The sequence below is a fragment of the Hyperolius riggenbachi genome, chromosome 2, assembly GCF_040937935.1.
Source record: "Hyperolius riggenbachi isolate aHypRig1 chromosome 2, aHypRig1.pri, whole genome shotgun sequence".
Taxonomy (NCBI): Eukaryota; Metazoa; Chordata; class Amphibia; order Anura; family Hyperoliidae; genus Hyperolius; species Hyperolius riggenbachi.
This window is the reverse complement of record NC_090647.1, coordinates 146774410-146792812: the sequence shown is the minus strand read 5'-3', so window position 1 is coordinate 146792812 and position 18403 is coordinate 146774410. Positions and strand designations below refer to the sequence as shown.

At 54.7% G+C, this 18403-nt stretch overlaps 1 long non-coding RNA gene, 6 other non-coding genes and 42 pseudogenes across 7 annotated transcripts in view; 19 read left to right on the top strand and 30 right to left on the bottom strand.

Moving 5' to 3' along the window:
* LOC137545897 (uncharacterized) overlaps positions 1-18403 on the bottom strand; it is a 104937-nt gene that overhangs the window by 60679 nt on the left and 25855 nt on the right. The gene's annotated exons all lie outside the window — the stretch shown is intronic.
* Positions 81-199, top strand: LOC137551234 (5S ribosomal RNA; annotated as a pseudogene).
* Positions 283-401, top strand: LOC137548744 (5S ribosomal RNA). Its single transcript, XR_011026740.1, has one exon. It is a non-coding gene; the product is annotated as a 5S ribosomal RNA (ribosomal RNA).
* Positions 485-603, top strand: LOC137553046 (5S ribosomal RNA; annotated as a pseudogene).
* On the top strand, positions 687-805 carry LOC137558574 (5S ribosomal RNA; annotated as a pseudogene).
* On the top strand, positions 889-1007 carry LOC137558266 (5S ribosomal RNA; annotated as a pseudogene).
* Positions 1091-1209, top strand: LOC137551985 (5S ribosomal RNA; annotated as a pseudogene).
* Positions 1293-1411, top strand: LOC137549111 (5S ribosomal RNA; annotated as a pseudogene).
* On the top strand, positions 1495-1613 carry LOC137553760 (5S ribosomal RNA). The gene has a single exon (XR_011027286.1). It is a non-coding gene; the product is annotated as a 5S ribosomal RNA (ribosomal RNA).
* LOC137552554 (5S ribosomal RNA) lies at positions 1697-1815 on the top strand. Its single transcript, XR_011027148.1, has one exon. It is a non-coding gene; the product is annotated as a 5S ribosomal RNA (ribosomal RNA).
* Positions 2091-2209, top strand: LOC137548175 (5S ribosomal RNA; annotated as a pseudogene).
* On the top strand, positions 2293-2411 carry LOC137550025 (5S ribosomal RNA; annotated as a pseudogene).
* Positions 2495-2613, top strand: LOC137551692 (5S ribosomal RNA; annotated as a pseudogene).
* Positions 2697-2815, top strand: LOC137558368 (5S ribosomal RNA; annotated as a pseudogene).
* On the top strand, positions 2899-3017 carry LOC137552542 (5S ribosomal RNA). The gene has a single exon (XR_011027147.1). It is a non-coding gene; the product is annotated as a 5S ribosomal RNA (ribosomal RNA).
* LOC137549548 (5S ribosomal RNA) lies at positions 3101-3219 on the top strand (annotated as a pseudogene).
* On the top strand, positions 3495-3613 carry LOC137550581 (5S ribosomal RNA; annotated as a pseudogene).
* Positions 3696-3814, top strand: LOC137547870 (5S ribosomal RNA; annotated as a pseudogene).
* LOC137556594 (5S ribosomal RNA) lies at positions 3898-4016 on the top strand. The gene has a single exon (XR_011029237.1). It is a non-coding gene; the product is annotated as a 5S ribosomal RNA (ribosomal RNA).
* LOC137553123 (5S ribosomal RNA) lies at positions 4100-4218 on the top strand (annotated as a pseudogene).
* LOC137551065 (5S ribosomal RNA) lies at positions 4378-4496 on the bottom strand (annotated as a pseudogene).
* Positions 4580-4698, bottom strand: LOC137548101 (5S ribosomal RNA; annotated as a pseudogene).
* Positions 10188-10306, bottom strand: LOC137553073 (5S ribosomal RNA; annotated as a pseudogene).
* Positions 10391-10509, bottom strand: LOC137553534 (5S ribosomal RNA; annotated as a pseudogene).
* On the bottom strand, positions 10593-10711 carry LOC137553463 (5S ribosomal RNA; annotated as a pseudogene).
* Positions 10797-10915, bottom strand: LOC137558989 (5S ribosomal RNA; annotated as a pseudogene).
* On the bottom strand, positions 11024-11142 carry LOC137551194 (5S ribosomal RNA; annotated as a pseudogene).
* On the bottom strand, positions 11220-11338 carry LOC137553102 (5S ribosomal RNA; annotated as a pseudogene).
* LOC137558545 (5S ribosomal RNA) lies at positions 11624-11742 on the bottom strand (annotated as a pseudogene).
* Positions 11828-11946, bottom strand: LOC137556822 (5S ribosomal RNA). The gene has a single exon (XR_011029460.1). It is a non-coding gene; the product is annotated as a 5S ribosomal RNA (ribosomal RNA).
* On the bottom strand, positions 12055-12173 carry LOC137553677 (5S ribosomal RNA; annotated as a pseudogene).
* LOC137553324 (5S ribosomal RNA) lies at positions 12257-12375 on the bottom strand (annotated as a pseudogene).
* On the bottom strand, positions 12459-12577 carry LOC137550608 (5S ribosomal RNA; annotated as a pseudogene).
* On the bottom strand, positions 12661-12779 carry LOC137551716 (5S ribosomal RNA; annotated as a pseudogene).
* On the bottom strand, positions 13270-13388 carry LOC137551952 (5S ribosomal RNA; annotated as a pseudogene).
* On the bottom strand, positions 13497-13615 carry LOC137548682 (5S ribosomal RNA; annotated as a pseudogene).
* Positions 13699-13817, bottom strand: LOC137550983 (5S ribosomal RNA; annotated as a pseudogene).
* Positions 13901-14019, bottom strand: LOC137554270 (5S ribosomal RNA; annotated as a pseudogene).
* On the bottom strand, positions 14103-14221 carry LOC137554115 (5S ribosomal RNA; annotated as a pseudogene).
* Positions 14305-14423, bottom strand: LOC137549257 (5S ribosomal RNA; annotated as a pseudogene).
* Positions 14510-14628, bottom strand: LOC137550564 (5S ribosomal RNA; annotated as a pseudogene).
* Positions 14712-14830, bottom strand: LOC137553611 (5S ribosomal RNA; annotated as a pseudogene).
* On the bottom strand, positions 14916-15034 carry LOC137553930 (5S ribosomal RNA; annotated as a pseudogene).
* Positions 15118-15236, bottom strand: LOC137559423 (5S ribosomal RNA; annotated as a pseudogene).
* On the bottom strand, positions 15321-15439 carry LOC137559439 (5S ribosomal RNA; annotated as a pseudogene).
* LOC137552880 (5S ribosomal RNA) lies at positions 15524-15642 on the bottom strand (annotated as a pseudogene).
* Positions 15727-15844, bottom strand: LOC137554441 (5S ribosomal RNA; annotated as a pseudogene).
* LOC137552708 (5S ribosomal RNA) lies at positions 15928-16047 on the bottom strand (annotated as a pseudogene).
* On the bottom strand, positions 16131-16249 carry LOC137554450 (5S ribosomal RNA; annotated as a pseudogene).

Genomic DNA, 18403 nt, shown 5'->3' with positions numbered 1-18403 from the left:
TTTTGGGTTTGAGGCCCAATGGCTATGAGCACGCGTGGGAAGCCTCACCTTCAAGGCGCCGGAACGGCGCTTTGGAGGTTACCTGCGGCCACACTAAGCCGAAAGCGCCCGCTCTCGTCAGATCGTGGAAGCTAAGTGGCTTCAGGCCTGGTTAGTAGCTTCATGGGAGACCGGCTGTGAACCCCAGGTGCTGCAGGCGTTTTTTTGGGTTTGAGGCCCAATGGCTATGAGCACGCGTGGGAAGCCTCACCTTCAAGGCGCCGGAACGGCGCCTTGGAGGTTGCCTGCGGCCACACTAAGCCGAAAGCGCCCGCTCTCGTCAGATCGCGGAAGCTAAGCGGCTTCAGGCCTGGTTAGTAGCTGCATGGGAGACCGGCTGTGAACCCCAGGTGCTGCAGGCTTTTTTTTGGGTTTGAGGCCCAATGGCTATGAGCACGCGTGGGAAGCCTCACCTTCAAGGCGCCGGAACGGCGCCTTGGAGGTTCCCTGCGGCCACACTAAGTTGAAAGCGCCTGCTCTTGTCAGATCGCGGAAGCTAAGCGGCTTCAGGCCTGGTTAGTAGCTGCATGGGAGACCGGCTGTGAACCCCAGGTGCTGCAGGCGTTTTTTTGGGTTTGAGGCCAAATGGCTATGAGCACGCGTGGGAAGCCTCACCTTCAAGGCGCCGGAACGGCGCCTTGGAGGTTGCATGCGGCCACACTAAGCCGAAAGCGCCCGCTCTCGTCAGATCGCGGAAGCTAAGCGGCTTCAGGCCTGGTTAGTAGCTGCATGGGAGACCGGCTGTGAACCCCAGGTGCTGCAGGCGTTTTTTTGGGTTTGAGGCCCAATGGCTATGAGCACGCGTGGGAAGCCTCACCTTCAAGGCGCCGGAACGGCGCATTGGAGGTTGCCTGCGGCCACACTAAGCCGAAAGCGCCCGCTCTCGTCTGATCGCGGAAGCTAAGTGGCTTCAGGCCTGGTTAGTAGCTGCATGGGAGACCGGCTGTGAACCCCAGGTGCTGCAGGCGTTTTTTTGGGTTTGAGGCCCAATGGCTATGAGCACGCGTGGGAAGCCTCACCTTCAAGGTGCCGGAACGGCGCCTTGGAGGTTGCCTGCGGCCACACTAAGTCGAAAGCGCCCGCTCTCATCAGATTGCGGAAGCTAAGCGGCTTCAGGCCTGGTTAGTAGCTGCATGGGAGACCGGCTGTGAACCCCAGTTGCTGCAGGTGTTTTTTTGGGTTTGAGGCCCAATGGCTATGAGCACGCGTGGGAAGCCTCACCTTCAAGGCGCCGGAACGGCGCCTTGGAGGTTGCCTGCGGCCACACTAAGCCGAAAGCGCCCGCTCTCGTCAGATCGCGGAAGCTAAGCAGCTTCAGGCCTGGTTAGTAGCTGCATGGGAGACTGGCTGTGAACCCCAGGTGCTGCAGGCGTTTTTTTGGGTTTGAGGCCCAATGGCTATGAGCACGCGTGGGAAGCCTCACCTTCAAGGCGCCGGAACGGCGCCCTGGAGGTTGCCTGCGGCCACACTAAGCCGAAAGCGCCCGCTCTCATCAGATCGCGGAAGCTAAGCGGCTTCAGGCCTGGTTAGTAGCTGCATGGGAGACCGGCTGTGAACCCCAGGTGCTGCAGGCGTTTTTTTGGGTTTGAGGCCCAATGGCTATGAGCACGCGTGGGAAGCCTCACCTTCAAGGCGCCGGAACGGCGCCTTGGATGTTGCCTGCGGCCACACTAAGCCGAAAGCGCCCGCTCTCGTCAGATCGCGGAAGCTAAGCGGCTTCAGGCCTGGTTAGTAGCTGCATGGGAGACCGGCTGTGAACCCCAGGTGCTGCAGGCGCTTTTTTGGGTTTGAGGCCCAATGGCTATGAGCACGCGTGGGAAGCCTCACCTTCAAGGCGCCGGAACGGCGCCTTGGAGGTTGCCTGCGGCCACACTAACCCGAAAGCGTCAGATCGCGGAAGCTAAGTGGCTTCAGGCCTGGTTAGTAGCTGCATGGGAGACCGGCTGTGAACCCCAGGTGCTGCAGGTGATTTTTGGGGTTTGAGGCCCAATGGCCATCAGCACGCGTGGGAAGCCTCACCTTCAAGGCGCCGGAACGGCGCCTTGGAGGTTGCATGCGGCCACACTAAGCCGAAAGCGCCCGCTCTCGTCAGATCGCGGAAGCTAAGCGGCTTCAGGCCTGGTTAGTAGCTGCATGGGAGACCGGCTGTGAACCCCAGGTGCTGCAGGTGTTTTTTTGGGTTTGAGGCCCAATGGCTATGAGCACGCGTGGGAAGCCTCACCTTCAAGGCGCCGGAACGGCGCCTTGGAGGTTGCCTGCGGCCACACAAAGCCGAAAGCGCCCGCTCTTGTCTGATCGCGGAAGCTAAGCGGCTTCAGGCCTGGTTAGTAGCTGCATGGGAGACCGGCTGTGAACCCCAGGTGCTGCAGGCGTTTTTTTGGGTTTGAGGCCCAATGGCTATGAGCACGCGTGGGAAGCCTCACCTTCAAGGCGCCGGAACGGCGCCCTGGAGGTTGCCTGCGGCCACACTAAGTCGAAAGTGCCCGCTCTCATCAGATCGCGGAAGCTAAGCGGCTTCAGGCCTGGTTAGTAGCTGCATGGTAGACCGGCTGTGAACCCCAGGTCCTGCAGGCGTTTTTTTGGGTTTGAGGCCCAATGGCTATGACCACGCGTGGGAAGCCTCACCTTCAAGGCGCCGGAACGGCGCCTTGGAGGTTGCCTGCGGCCACACTAAGCCGAAAGCGCCCGCTCTCGTCAGATCGCGGAAGCTAAGCGGCTTCAGGCCTGGTTAGTAGCTGCATGGGAGACTGGCTGTGAACCCCAGGTGCTGCAGGCGGTTTTTTGGGTTTCAGGCCCAATGGCTATGAGCACGCGTGGGAAGCCTCACCTTCAAGGCGCCGGAACGGCACATTGGAGGTTGCCTGCGGCCACACTAAGCCGAAAGCGCCCGCTCTCGTCAGATCGCGGAAGCTAAGCGGCTTCAGGCCTGGTTAGTAGCTGCATGGGAGACCGGCTGTGAACCCCAGGTGCTGCAGGCGTTTTTTTGGGTTTGAGGCCCAATGACTATGAGCACGCGTGGGAAGCCTCACCTTCAAGGCGCCGGAACGGCGCCCTGGAGGTTACCTGCGGCCACACTAAGCCGAAAGCGCCCGCTCTCGTCAGATCGCGGAAGCTAAGCGGCTTCAGGCCTGGTTAGTAACTGCATGGGAGACTGGCTGTGAACCCCAGGTGCTGCAGGCGCTTTTTTGGGTTTGAGGCCCAATGGCTATGAGCACGCGTGGGAAGCCTCACCTTCAAGGCGCCGGAACGGCGCCTTGGAGGTTGCTTGCGGCCACACTAAGCCGAAAGCGTCAGATCGCGGAAGCTAAGTGGCTTCAGGCCTGGTTAGTAGCTGCATGGGAGACCGGCTGTGAACCCCAGGTGCTGCAGGCGTTTTTTTGGGTTTGAGGCCCAATGGCCATGAGCACACGTGGGAAGCCTCACCTTCAAGGCGCCGCAACGGCGCCTTGGAGGTTGCATGCGGCCACACTAAGCCGAAAACGCCCGCTCTCGTCAGATCGCGGAAGCTAAGCGGCTTCAGGCCTGGTTAGTAGCTGCATGGGAGACCGGCTGTGAACCCCAAGTGCTGCAGGCGTTTTTTGGGTTTGAGGCCCAATGGCTATGAGCACGCGTGGGAAGCCTCACCTTCAAGGCGCCGGAACGGCGCATTGGAGGTTGCCTGCGGCCACACTAAGCCGAAAGCGCCCGCTCTCGTCTGATCGCGGAAGCTAAGTGGCTTCAGGCCTGGTTAGTAGCTGCATGGGAGACCGGCTGTGAACCCCAGGTGCTGCAGGTGTTTTTTTGGGTTTGAGGCCCAATGGCTATGAGCACGCGTGGGAAGCCTCACCTTCAAGGCGCCGGAACAGCGCCTTGGAGGTTGCCTGCGGCCACACTAAGTCGAAAGCGCCCGCTCTCATCAGATCGCGGAAGCTAAGCGGCTTCAGGCCTGGTTAGTAGCTGCATGGGAGACCGGCTGTGAACCCCAGGTGCTGCAGGCGATTTTTTGGGTTTGAGGCCCAATGGCTATGAGCACGCGTGGGAAGCCTCACCTTCAAGGCGCCGGAACGGCGCCTTGGAGGTTGCCTGCGGCCACACTGAGCCGAAAGCGCCTGCTCTCGTCAGGTCACGGAAGCTAAGTGGCTTCAGGCCTGGTTAGTAGCTGCATGGGAGACCGGCTGTGAACCCCAGGTGCTGCAGGTGTTTTTTGGGGTTTGAGGCCCAATGGCTATGAGCACGCGTGGAAAGCGGGCGCTTTCGGCTTAGTGTGGCCGCAGGCAAACTCCAAAGCGCCGTTCCGGCGCCTTGAAGGTGAGGCTTCCCACGCGTGCTCATAGCCATTGGGCCTCAAACCCAAAAAAACAGCTGCAGCACCTGGGGTTCACAGCCAGTCTCCCATGCAGCTACTAACCAGGCCTGAAGCCGCTTAGCTTCCGCGATCTGACGAGAGCGGGCGCTTTCGGCTTAGTGTGGCCGCAGGCAACCTCCAAGGCGCCGTTCTGGCGCCTTGAAGGTGAGGCTTCCCACGCGTGCTCATAGCCATTGGGCCTCAAACCCAAAAAAACGCCTGCAGCACCTGGGGTTCACAGCCGGTCTCCCATGCAGCTACTAACCTGGCCTGAAGCCACTTAGCTTCTGCGATCTGACGAGAGCAGGCGCTTTCGGCTTAGTGTGGCCGCAGGAAACCTCCAAGGCGCCGTTCCGGCGCCTTGAAGGTGAGGCTTCGCACGCGTGCTCATAGCCATTGTGTCACGATCTGTTCCTGCTGGTGACATTTGTGAACTGTATGGACTTCCTCTGTTCACCAGCAGATGTCCCCTCTCATTTCAAGAACATTGTACATTCCTCCTGAAGTTCCCTCTGTCTACCAGCAGAGGTCTCCACATTCAGGCACTGTCTCTGCAGCCTTGGAAGCGGTCACATGACCATGCTGCACAGTATTTAAGTCCAGCTCCAACAGAACACCTTTGCTAGTTCATTGATGTGGATAGCCCTAGAGCCTGTGTTCTGGTCACTGCTCCTGTTACCTGCTTCCTGATACCTGTTCCCTGTTACCTGTTACCTGTCTGCCTGTTACCTGATTGTTTGACTCCCTGGTGTATGATATTGGCTTGTCTGACTATTCTTCTGCTCACTGATTGTATTGCTTGATGTCCTGGTATCTGATCTCGGCTTGTCGACTAACCTATTGCCTGCTGCATATGTCCTGCGCTTGATTGTATATTATCCTGTATATATATATATTAGTTAGTTAGCTTAGTTAGACAGGGTCCGGGGTTCACTGTGTGCACACTGTATATATTTGGTTTGTGTATGTCTGATCGTAAGACATTTACCTGTAACCGTATTGCCAGTTTTCAATCATTTGCTACTTGTACAGTTCACTTGTATTTACGTTCATTCACCAATTGCTGCATCACTTGTGTGTGTATATATCCTGCCCTTGTAAATAAATCATTACTTTATTTCACCTTATCCCTGGTTTGGTCTTCAGTATTTCTACATTAAGTGACATTCTGCATTCAGTGCAAATCTGCATGCACTGCTCGTTACAGAATGAACTAGCCAAAAACAGTCACTTGGAAATACTGAAGGTTCATTTGTTCAGCCATGGCAGTTAACCGGACCCAGCTAATTAGATCAAGGAATATTCCTGCTACCTCCATGCTTGCAGTCATAGGAATTGAATGGACCTTCCAGCATAGTGATTTTTATTCCTTGCTAGCAGAGGATGAAGGGGACTATTGTTCTGATGACTTGTCTATATATTCCTGTGATGAATTAATGCAGATTATTGTCAAAGTTGAATCTTCTGTTTATCGGGGAGAATTTGAAAAGTCTGAGGTACAAGCTTTGCTGCAGATTTTGCAAACTCTTATAAGAATGAAAAGTCCTGTTACCTCTTGGAATCAAGCCAGATCCTTGCCAGTAATCAGACAGACTGAGCCAATTAAATCCAATCATGGTCCTGCTACCTCCATTAACACTGGAAACACATTTGTTTCAGCTATGGAGGTGGACTGGACTATTCAGCATAATAAATATTATGCCTTGTTAGCAGATAAAGACAAACATGATTGTTATAATAAATTGTCAGGGTATTCCCGTGAGGAATTAATACAAATTATTAGGCATGTTAAATCCCTTGTGCAACAGGGCAAGTTTGCGGAATATGAGGTGCAATCTTTATTGCAAATTCTGCAAACTCTTGTCACTGTAAGAGATCCTTCCGCATCCTGGACTCAAGCCAGAACCTTGCCAGTTTCCATTTATTGTAATAATTCTTCCACAGCAATAAATCAGTCTGAACCAATTAAATCAAATTATGTTCCGGTTACCTCCTCACTGACAGTGCAATCCTCAAGTTGTGCTCAGGGTAATCTAGCAGTTCCCATTAAAAGTGACTGGGACCCTCCATTTGGAAAATGGGAGATTGAGTGTCTGTTTAATGAATTGGTGGATGATTGGAGGTCATTTACTCAGTATTATGCTCAGAAAGATGAATCATTTGTATTTGCATGTATAAGATCTGCACAAATGTTGGTAAACTTGGATGCTTGCATGCAAAGGTATGTTTCCCCATTAATTGATGCATGGGAGAAAGTTCTGTCTACCTACTTCCCTTCTGCTAATCTTTCTAATGACCAGCTCACACAGTGCTCAGTGGCTAAAGTTAAACCTGCTTCTAATCACAAATCAGTTCCCCTTCAGACTGCAAAAAGATCTACACCTTGGTTAAAGCAATATCCAGTTACATACCAAGAGCCTGTTCTCGCTTTGAAAACCGTCAAGAAAGCAAAGAATAAACGGAAATACTTTCCAACCTCATCTATTCACCATTTACTACCTGTTGCACCAGATCCAGGTGGAATCACCTTACAAACTTTGACACAAAAGCCTGCAGAACCTCTCATCCAGCCTGCTGCAGAACCTCTCATCCAGCCTGCTGCAGAACCTCTCATCCAGCCTGCTGCAGAACCTCTCATCCAGCCTGCTGCAGAACCTCTCATCCAGCCTGCTGCAGAACCTCTCATCCAGCCTGCTGCAGAACCTCTCATCCAGCCGCCTGCAGAACCTCTCATCCAGCCGCCTGCAGAACCTCTCATCCAGCCATCTGCAGAACTTTGCACCCAGCCTCCTGCAGACTGTTGCACCCAGCCTCCTGCAGACTGTTGCACCCAGCCTCCTGCAGACTGTTGCACCCAGCCTCCTGCAGACTGTTGCACCCAGCCTCCTGCAGACTGTTGCACCCAGCCTCCTGCAGACTGTTGCACCCAGCCTCCTGCAGAACTTTGCACCCAGCCATCTGCAGAACTTTGCACCCAGCCTCCTGCAGACGGTTGCACCCAGCCTCCTGCAGACTGTTGCACCCAGCCTCCTGCAGACTGTTGCACCCAGCCTCCTGCAGAACTTTGCATACAGCCTCCTGCAGAACTTTGCATACAGCCATCTGCAGAACTTTGCATACAGCCATCTGCAGAACTTTGCATACAGCCATCTGCAGAACTTTGCATACAGCCATCTGCAGAACTTTGCATACAGCCATCTATAGAACTTTGCTTACAGCCATCTGCAGAACCTTGTCTCCAGCCGCCTGCAGACTCTTGCATCATGCCAGCAGAACTTTGCATCCAGCTTGCAGAAACCTGTATTCAGCTCACAGTCTTCTTACTTTCGGTACAGCAGTGGTTAACTTCATCTCTTCCTGCCAGATCTTTGCAAACTACAACTTCTGACATGTCTACACAGTCTATAACTCTTGCCAAGCCTGCAAGGGACAGCACTTCGCTCCAGCCACTGTCAACAAGTTTGCCAGCCCGTCCAGTTGCATCTCTGCCCTCCTGTCCAGCTGCATCTCTGCCATCCTGTCCAGCTGCATCTCTGCCATCCTGTTCAGCTGCATCTCTGCCAACAGGTACAGCGGAAGGTCTGCTTCAGTCTGCACAGGCTTTGCTTCAGCCCGCACAGACTTTGCTTCAGCCCGCACAGACTTTGCTTCAGCCCGCACAGACTTTGCTTCAGCCCGCACAGGTTTTGCTTCAGCCCGCACAGGTTTTGCTTCAGCCCGCACAGGTTTTGCTCCAGCCCGCACAGGATATGTTTCAGCTTGCACAGACTGTATTGGGGTGTCTACCAACGGTTCAGCCAGGTGCTCAGCCAACGGCCCAGCAAGATGCTCAGCCAACGGCCCAGCAAGGTGCTCAGCTAATGGTCCAGACCTCTGAAGCCAGCCAGCCTGTTGCCACCCTGCCTGAAGCCAGCCAGCCTGTTGCCACCCTGCCTGAAGCCAGCCAGCCTGTTGCCACCCTGCCTGAAGCCAGCCAGCCTGTTGCCACCCTGCCTGAAGCCAGCCAGCCTGTTGCCACCCTGCCTGAAGCCAGCCAGCCTGTTGCCACCCTGCCTGAAGCCAGCCAGCCTGTTGCCACCCTGCCTGAAGCCAGCCAGCCTGTTGCCACCCTGCCTGAAGCCAGCCAGCCTGTTGCCACCCTGCCTGAAGCCAGCCAGCCTGTTGCCACCCTGCCTGAAGCCAGCCAGCCTGTTGCCACCCTGCCTGAAGCCAGCCAGCCTGTTGCCACCCTGCCTGAAGCCAGCCAGCCTGTTGCCACCCTGCCTGAAACTACCCAGCCTGTTGCTACCTTGTCTGATGCCCACCCTCTAAAGACTTTTGTTGATGCCCACCCTCATACTTTTGTTGTTCCTCAGCTCCTACAGACTTCTGACAAGAAAGCTCAGTTTTGCAGACCTCTGCTAAAGCCAAATCTATTGCCCTGGAGGGGGTATACTATTGAGCTGTTTTTCTGGAGACTTGTTTACATGCTGTCCTTCCTGCTGGTGTCTAGTCCACTGCCCTGCTTGATGACATCTGCTTCCTGGTTCTGCCTGCTGCCTTTCCTGATATCTGGTTCCTGGTCCTGCCTGCTTCCGTTTCTGATGACATCTGGTTCCTGGTTATGCTTGCTGCCTTTCCTGATGACATCCAGTTCCTGGTTCTGCCTGATGCCTTTCCTGATGACATCTGGTTCCTGGTCCTGCCTGCTGTCTTTCCTGATGACATCTGGTTCCTGGTTCTGCCTGCTGCCCTGCTTGATGACATCTGCTTCCTGGTTCTGCCTGCTGCCTTTCCTGATATCTGGTTCCTGGTTCTGCCTGCTGCCGTTCCTGATGACATCTGATTCCTGGCCCTTCCTGATGTTCTTCAGACTGCTGTGCATCTTGCCTTGTTGCCTGACGGTCTCCAGTCTGTTGTCTGCCTTTTTGCCCAATGTTTCTTGGGACCCAGGTGGATGTGAATTAGTAGTCTGGTGGAGCGTCCTGAGGCCGCTCCTCAAGGGGGGGGTACTGTCACGATCTGTTCCTGCTGGTGACATTTGTGAACTGTATGGACTTCCTCTGTTCACCAGCAGATGTCCCCTCTCATTTCAAGAACATTGTACATTCCTCCTGAAGTTCCCTCTGTCTACCAGCAGAGGTCTCCACATTCAGGCACTGTCTCTGCAGCCTTGGAAGCGGTCACATGACCATGCTGCACAGTATTTAAGTCCAGCTCCAACAGAACACCTTTGCTAGTTCATTGATGTGGATAGCCCTAGAGCCTGTGTTCTGGTCACTGCTCCTGTTACCTGCTTCCTGATACCTGTTCCCTGTTACCTGTTACCTGTCTGCCTGTTACCTGATTGTTTGACTCCCTGGTGTATGATATTGGCTTGTCTGACTATTCTTCTGCTCACTGATTGTATTGCTTGATGTCCTGGTATCTGATCTCGGCTTGTCGACTAACCTATTGCCTGCTGCATATGTCCTGCGCTTGATTGTATATTATCCTGTATATATATATATTAGTTAGTTAGCTTAGTTAGACAGGGTCCGGGGTTCACTGTGTGCACACTGTATATATTTGGTTTGTGTATGTCTGATCGTAAGACATTTACCTGTAACCGTATTGCCAGTTTTCAATCATTTGCTACTTGTACAGTTCACTTGTATTTACGTTCATTCACCAATTGCTGCATCACTTGTGTGTGTATATATCCTGCCCTTGTAAATAAATCATTACTTTATTTCACCTTATCCCTGGTTTGGTCTTCAGTATTTCTACATTAAGTGACATTCTGCATTCAGTGCAAATCTGCATGCACTGCTCGTTACACATTGGGACTCAAACCCAAAAAAAACGCCTGCAGCACCTAGGGTTCACAGCCGGTCTCCCATGCAGCTACTAACCAGGGCTGAAGCCGCTTAGCTTCCGCAATCTGACGAGGGCGGGCGCTTTCGGCTTAGTGTGGCCGCAGGCAACTTCCAAGGCGCCGTCCCGGCGACTTGAAGGTGAGGCTTCCCACGCGTGCTCATAGCCATTGGGCCTCAAACACAAAAAAACCACCTGCAGCACCTGGGGTTCACAGCCGGTCTCCCATGCAGCTACAAACCAGGCCTGAAGCCGCTTAGCTTCCGCGATCTGACGAGAGCGGGCGCTTTTTGTTTAGTGTGGCCGCAGGCAAACTCCAGAGCACCGTTCCGGCGCCTTGAAGGTGAGGCTTCCCACGCGTGCTCATAGCCATTGGGCCTCAAACCCAAAAAAACGCCTGCAGCACCTGGGGTTCACAGCCGGTCTCCCATGCAGCTACTAACCAGGTCTGAAGCCGCTTAGCTTCCGTGATCTGACAAGAGCGGGTGCTTTTGGTTTAGTGTGGCCGCAGGCAAACTCCAAAGCGCCGTTCCAGCGCCTTGAAGGTGAGGCTTTCTACGCGTGCTCATAGCCATTATGCCTCAAACCCCCAAAAAAATGCCTGCAGCACCTGGGGTTCACAGCCGGTCTCCCATGCAGCTACTAAACAGGCCTGAAGCCGCTTAGCTTCCGCGATCTGACGAGAGCGGGCGCTTTCAGCTCAGTGTGGCCGCAGGCAAACTCCAAGGCGCCGTTCCGGCGCTTTGAAGGTGAGGCTTCCCACGCGTGCTCATAGCCAGGATTCCCACGCGTGCTCATAGCCATTGGGCCTCAAACCCAAAAAAACACCTGCAGCACCTGGGGTTCACAGCCGGTCTCCCATGCAGCTACTAACCAGGCCTGAAGCCGCTTAGCTTCCGCGATCTGATGAGAGCAGGCGTTTTCGGCTTAGTGTGGCTGTAGGCAACCTCCAAGGCGCCGTTCTGGTGCCTTGAAGGTGAGGCTTCCCACGCGTGCTCATAGACATTGGGCCTCAAACGAACGCCTGCAGCACCTGGGGTTCACAGCCGGTCTCCCATGCAGCTACTAACCAGGCCTGAAGCCGCTTAGCTTCCGCAATCTGACAAGAGAGGGCGCTTTCGGCTTAGTGTGGCCGCAGGCAAACTCCAAAACGCCGTTACGGCGCCTTGAAGGTGAGGCTTCCCACGCGTGCTCATAGCCATTGGGCCTCAAACCCAAAAAAATGCCTGCAGCACCTGGGGTTCACAGCCGGTCTCCTATGCAGCTACTAACCAGGCCTGAAGCCGCTTAGCTTCCGTGATCTGACAAGAGCAGGCACTTTGGGCTTATTGTGGCCGCAGGCAACCTCCAAGGCGCCGTTCCGGTGCCTTGAAGGTGAGGCTTCCCACGCGTGCTCATAGCCATTGGGCCTCAAACCCAAAAAAACGCCTGCAGCACCTCGGGTTCACAGCCGGTCTCCCATGCAGCTACTAACCAGGCCTGAAGCCGCTTAGCTTCCGCGATCTGATGAGAGCGGGCGCTTTCGGCTTAGTGTGGCCGCAGGCAAACTCCACAGCGCCGTTCCGGCGCCTTGAAGGTGAGGCTTCCTACGCGTGCTCATAGCCATTATGCCTCAAACCCCCAAAAAAATGCCTGCAGCACCTGGGGTTCACAGCCGGTCTCCCATGCAGCTACTAACCAGGCCTGAAGCCGCTTAGCTTCCGCGATCTGACGAGAGCGGGCGCTTTCAGCTCAGTGTGGCCGCAGGCAAACTCCAAGTCGCCGTTCCGGCGCCTTGAAGGTGAGGCTTCCCACGTGTGCTCATAGCCAGGCTTCCCACGCATGCTCATAGCCATTGGGCCTCAAACCCAAAAAAACACCTGCAGCACCTGGGGTTCACAGCCGGTCTCCCATACAGCTACTAACCAGGCCTGAAGCCGCTTAGCTTCCGCAATCTGACAAGAGAGGGCGCTTTCGGCTTAGTGTGGCCGCAGGCAAACTCCAAAGAGCCGTTACGGCGCCTTGAAGGTGAGGCTTCCCACGCGTGCTCATAGCCATTGGGCCTCAAACCCAAAAAAATGCCTGCAGCACCTGGGGTTCACAGCCGGTCTCCTATGCAGCTACTAACCAGGCCTGAAGCCGCTTAGCTTCCGCAATCTGACGAGAGCAGGCGCTTTCGGCTTATTGTGGCCGCAGGCAACCTCCAAGGCGCCGTTCCGGTGCCTTGAAGGTGAGGCTTCCCACGCGTGCTCATAGCCATTGGGCCTCAAACCCAAAAAACCGCCTGCAGCACCTGGGGTTCACAGCCGGTCTCCCATGCAGCTACTAACCAGGCCTGAAGCCGCTTGGCTTCCGCGATCTGATGAGAGCGGGCGCCTTCGTCTTAGTGTGGCCACAGGCAAACTCCAAGGCGCCGCTCCGGCGCCTTGAAGGTGAGGCTTCCCACGCGTGCTCATAGCCATTGGGCCTCAAACCCAAAAAAACGCCTGCAGCACCTGGGGTTCACAGCCAGTCTCCCATGCAGCTACTAACCAGGCCTGAAGCCGCTTAGCTTCCGCGATCTGACGAGAGTGGGCGCTTTCGGCTTAGTGTGGCCGCAGGAAAACTCCAAGGCGCCGTTCCGGCGCCTTGAAGGTGAGGCTTCCTACGCGTGCTCATAGACATTGGGCCTCAAACCCCCCCAAAAAATGCGTGCAGCACCTGGGGTTCACAGCCGGTCTCCCATGCAGCTGCTAACCATGGCTGAATCCGCTTAGCTTCCGCAATCTGACAAGAGCGGGCGCTTTCAGCTCAGTGTGGCCGCAGGCAAACTCCAAAGCGCCGTTCCGGTGCCTTGAAGGTGAGGCTTCCCACGCGTGCTCATAGCCATTGGGCCTCAAACCCAAAAAAACGCCTGCAGCACCTGGGGTTCACAACCGGTCTCCCATGCAGCTACTAACCAGGCCTGAAGCCGCTTTGCTTCTGCGATGTGACGAGAGCGGGCACTTTTGGTTTAGTGTGGCAGCAGGCAAACTCCAGAGCGCCGTTCCGGCGCCTTGAAGGTGAGGCTGCCCACGCGTGCTCATAGCCATTGGGCCTGAAACCCAAAAAAACGCCTGCAGCACCTGGGGTTCACAGCCGGTCTCCCATGCAGCTACTAACGAGGCCTGAAGCCACTTAGCTTCCGCGATCTGACGAGAGCGGGCGCTTTCAGCTCAGTGTGGCCGCAGGCAAACTCCAAGGCGCCGTTCCGGCGCCTTGAAGGTGAAGCTTCCCACGCGTGCTCATTGCCAGGCTTCCCACGCGTGCTCATAGCCATTGGGCCTCAAACCCAAAAAAACGCCTGCAGCACCTGGAGTTCACAGCCGGTCTCCCGTGCAGCTACTAACCAGGCCTGAAGCCGCTTAGCTTCCGCAATCTGACGAGAGCGGGCGCTTTCGGCTTAGTGTGGCCGCAGGCAACCTCCAAAGCGCCGCTCCGGCGCCTTGAAGGTGAGGCTTCCCACGCGTGCTCATAGCCATTGGGCCTCAAACCCAAAAAAACGCCTGCAGCACCTGGGGTTCACAGCCGGTCTCCCATGCAGCTACTAACCAGGCCTGAAGCCGCTTAGCTTCCACAATCTGACGAGAGAGGGCGCTTTCGGCTTAGTGTGGCCGCAGGCCAACTCCAAGGCGCTGTTACGGCGCCTTGAAGGTGAGGCTTCCCATGCGTGCTCATAGCCATTGGGCCTCAAACCCAAAAAAATGCCTGCAGCACCTGGGGTTCACAGCCGGTCTCCTATGCAGCTACTAACCAGGCCTGAAGCCACTTAGCTTCCGCGATCTGACAAGAGCAGGCGCTTTCGGCCTATTGTGGCCGCAGGCAACCTCCAAGGCGCCGTTCCGGTGCCTTGAAGGTGAGGCTTCCCACGCATGCTCATAGCCATTGGGCCTCAAACCCAAAAAAACGCTTGCAGCACCTGGGGTTCACAGCCGGTCTCCCATGCAGCTACTAACCAGGCCTGAAGCCGCTTGGCTTCCGCAATCTGACGAGAGCGGGCGCTTTCGTCTTAGTGTGGCCACAGGGAAACTCCAAGGCGCCGCTCCGGCGCCTTGAAGGTGAGGCTTCGCACGCGTGCTCATAGCCATTGGGCCTCAAACCCAAAAAAACGCCTGCAGCACCTGGGGTTCACAGCCAGTCTCCCATGCAGCTACTAACCAGGCCTGAAGCCGCTTAGCTTCCGCGATCTGACAAGAGCGGGCGCTTTCGGCTTAGTGTGGCCGCAGGCAAACTCCAAGGCGCCGTTCCGGCGCCTTGAAGGTGAGGCTTCCTACGCGTGCTCATAGCCATTTTGCCTCAAACCCCCCAAAAAAATGCCTGCAGCACGTGGGGTTCACAGCCGGTCTCCCATGCAGTTACTAACCAGGCCTGAAGCCGCTTAGCTTCCGCGATCTGACGAGAGCGGGCGCTTTCAGCTCAGTGTGGCCGCAGGCAAACTCCACAGCGCCGTTCCGGCGCCTTGAAGGTGAGGCTTCCCACACGTGCTCATAGCCATTGGGCCTCAAACCCAAAAAACCGCCTGCAGCACCTGGGGTTCACAGCCGGTCTTCCATGCATCTACTAACCAGGCCTGAAGCCGCTTAGCTTCCGCGATCTGACGAGAGCGTGCACTTTTGGTTTAGTTTTGCCGCAGGCAAACTCCAAAGTGCCGTTCCGGCGCCTTGAAGGTGAGGCTTCCCACGCGTGCTCATAGCCATTGGGCCTCAAACCCCCAAAAAAATGCCTGCAGCACCTGGGGTTCAAAGCCGGTCTCCCATGGAGCTACTAACCATGGCTGAAGCCGCTTAGCTTCCGCGATCTGACAAGAGCGGGCGCTTTCAGCTCAGTGTGGCCGCAGGCAAACTCCAAAGCGCCGTTCCGGCGCCTTGAAGGTGAGGCTTCCCACGCGTGCTCATAGCCATTGGGCTTCAAACCCAAAAAAACACCTGCAGCACCTGGGGTTCACAGCCGGTCTCCCATGCAGCTACTAACCAAGCCTGAAGCCGCTTAGCTTCCGCGATCTGACGAGAGCGGGCGCTTTCGGCTTAGTGTGGCCGCAGGCAAACTCCAAGGCGCCGTTCCGGCGCCTTGAAGGTGAGGCTTCCCATGCGTGCTCATAGCCATTGGGCCTCAAACCCCAAAAAAACACCTGCAGCACCTGGGGTTCACAGCCAGTCACCCATGCAGCTACTAACCAGGCCTGAAGCCGCTTAGCTTCCGCGATCTGACGAGAGCGGGCGCTTTCGGCTTAGTGTGGCCGCAGGCGAACTCCAAGGCACCGTTCCGGCTCCTTGAAGGTGAGGCTTCCCACGCGTGATCATAGCCATTGGGCCTCAAACCCAAAAAAAACACCTGCAGCACTTGGGGTTCACAGCCGGTCTCCCATGCAGCTACTAACCAGGCCTGAAGCCGCTTAGCTTCCGTGATCTGACGAGAACGGGAACTTTAAGCTTAGTGTGGCCGCAGACAAACTCCAAGCCGCCGTTCCGGCGCCTTGAAGGTGAGGCTTCCCACGCGTGCTGATAGCCATTGGACCTCAAACCCAAAAAAAACACCTGCAGCACCTGGGGTTCACAGCCAGTCTCCCATGCAGCTACTAACCAGGCCTGAAGCCGCTTAGCTTCCACGATCTGCAGGAGCAGGTGCTTTCAGCTTAGTGTGGCCGCAGGCAAACTCCAAGGCGACGTTCCGGCGCCTTGAAGGTGAGGCTTCCCACGCGTGCTCATAGCCATTGGGCCTCAAACCCAAAAAAAAGCCTGCAGCACCTGGGGTTCACAGCCGGTCTCCCATGCAGCTACTAACCAGGCCCGAAAGCCACTTAGCTTCCACGATCTGACAAGAGCGGGTGCTTTCGGCTTAGTGTGGCCGCAGGCAAACTCCAAGGCGCCGTTCCGGCGCCTTGAAGGTGAGGCTTCCCACGCGTGCTCATAGCCATTAGGCCTCAAACCCAAAAAAACACCAGCAGCACCTGGGGTTCACAGTCGGTCTCCCATGCAGCTACTAACCAGGCCTGTAGCCACTTAGCTTCTGCAATCTGACGAGAGCAGGCACTTTCGGCTTAGTGTGTCCACAGGCAACCTCCAAACTTTTGTATAATACTCGCAGCTTGAGAAGGGCCAAAAACATTATCAAAAACAACACTCACCCTGGAAATGCCTTGTTTGAGCTCCTTCCATCAGGTAAACGTTTTAGATCAACCCGCACACACACAAACAGACTGAAAGACAGCTTTTTCCCAAACTTGATAAACTCTGAATCCTCTCTGAAATAATTAACACTGTGTACAAATTGTTTAAACATCTGTAATACCTGGCATACTTGTATAATTTCTTCTCTTCCTTGTTACTATCACTATGTTCCCTATATGCACCGTGGGGTTGTCATGAAAAGTAATTTTGTTGTGTTACACAATGACAATAAAGTGAATTGAATTGATTCAGACTGTACTGCAGCTATCTAGATGATTCAGACTGTACTGCAGCTATCTAGATGATTCAGACTGTACTGCAGCTATCTACCTGAGGAGCAGGTGATAACTAACTTAAGGGCCCCTCACCAGGACTAAGCTCCTTGGTGTGGGCAGGAGAGTCAGACTAGCCAGTTTGGCAACACACGGGCAGATACAGCACAAAAACGGAAGACAGAAACAGAGTGAGGGATAAGCCAGTCGGCAACCAGATCAGATAGGCGAAGGCACAGAATCACAAGACAGGAGAGTAGTCAAGGCTAGCAGAAGGTCATAACAAATAATACAATTCAATTAGTACTTTAAGCTATCAACAGAATCTGTCTAAGGGCTGGTGCACACCGAGCGGCATTTTCAGCGTTTCTGCAGCCGCTTGCGGCTGTGGATACGCTTGGTCAATGTATCTCAATGGGGTGGTGCACACCAGAGCGGGAGGCGTTTTGCAGAAACGCATACTCCCGGGGTGAGGCATTTTTGGGATTGTGGATGCGTTTCTGCCTCAATGTTTAGTATAGGAAAAACGCAAACTGCTCTGAAAAACAGCAGTTCAGAGCGGTTTTGCAGGCGTTTTTTACTGTAACAATATCTGAAATCTACACCAAAAACGCTTCACAAAACCGCAAAATGCTAGCTGAAACGCTACAGAAAAATAACAAAAAGCGTTTCAAAATCTGCTAGCATTTTGCGGATCTGCTAGCGTTTTTTGGTGTGCACCAGGCCTAAGTGTGGATCCCCAGCTCCTGCTGGTTCTAGCACACTTTCGGGTCTGACTATGGTCTGAGAGCTAACACGTAGCGAATGCAACAGCAGACAAGGAACAACTGACAGGCCTGCCCTATATATATTGGGAGCGCTCTAAAGCCACGCCCCAGTCACTCATCAGCTGACTCCCCTTCTGTATGCATAAAGATCCTGTCTGTGTGCGCGCGCGTAGAACTTAGTCTGTGTGCCGGTGAAAGAGTAGGCAAAGATCCACCATGCGATGAAAGCTACTGGCTGAAACGCGGGGACAGCCGCCATGCCACTCGGCGCTGCGGCGGCTTCCCTCTCATTCCCCACTAACCCAGGCACCAGTCCATCCTGTCCCCGCACGACGGAACCCGCCGGCTGGAACGCGGAGATAGCCGCCATGCTACTGCTTGACGCGGCGGCATCTCCGCAATCCTTTACAAATCAGAATTCTGTTCTTTGCTGACACAAATCGTTACACTTATTAGTTGTAAGGTATTTTATTATATTATTTTTTGGCAAAGTACTTTGGCTAAGGTAATCCAAATTTACGTTAGCAGCCCGTCGCGCTCCTACCAAAGGGTGCCGCACCAGAAGGTAACTCAAAATTACATTATCAGCCCGTCGCACTCCTACTAAAGGGTGCCAGACCAAAAGGTAACTCAAGATTACATTATCAGCCCGTCGCTCTCCTACCCCAGGGCTCTGGATCAAAAGGTAACTTAAAATTACATTATCAGCCCATCGCGCTCCTACCACAGGGTGCTGGACAAAAAGGTAACTTAAAGTTACATTATAAACCCGTCACGCTCCTTCCACAGGGCGCCGGACCATACGGCAATGAGTACGACAAACACAACCCTATTTGGGCATATTTGAGTATGAATTTTTGCATGATGCGCATGCACTAACACAAAGTTTTCTTTACGCCACCTAATGCATGCGCACAGGATGTAATGCCTTATGGCATAACATGCTATAACTATCAAAATTAGGTCAGCAGCCCGTCGCACTCCAACTCCAGGGCTCCAGAC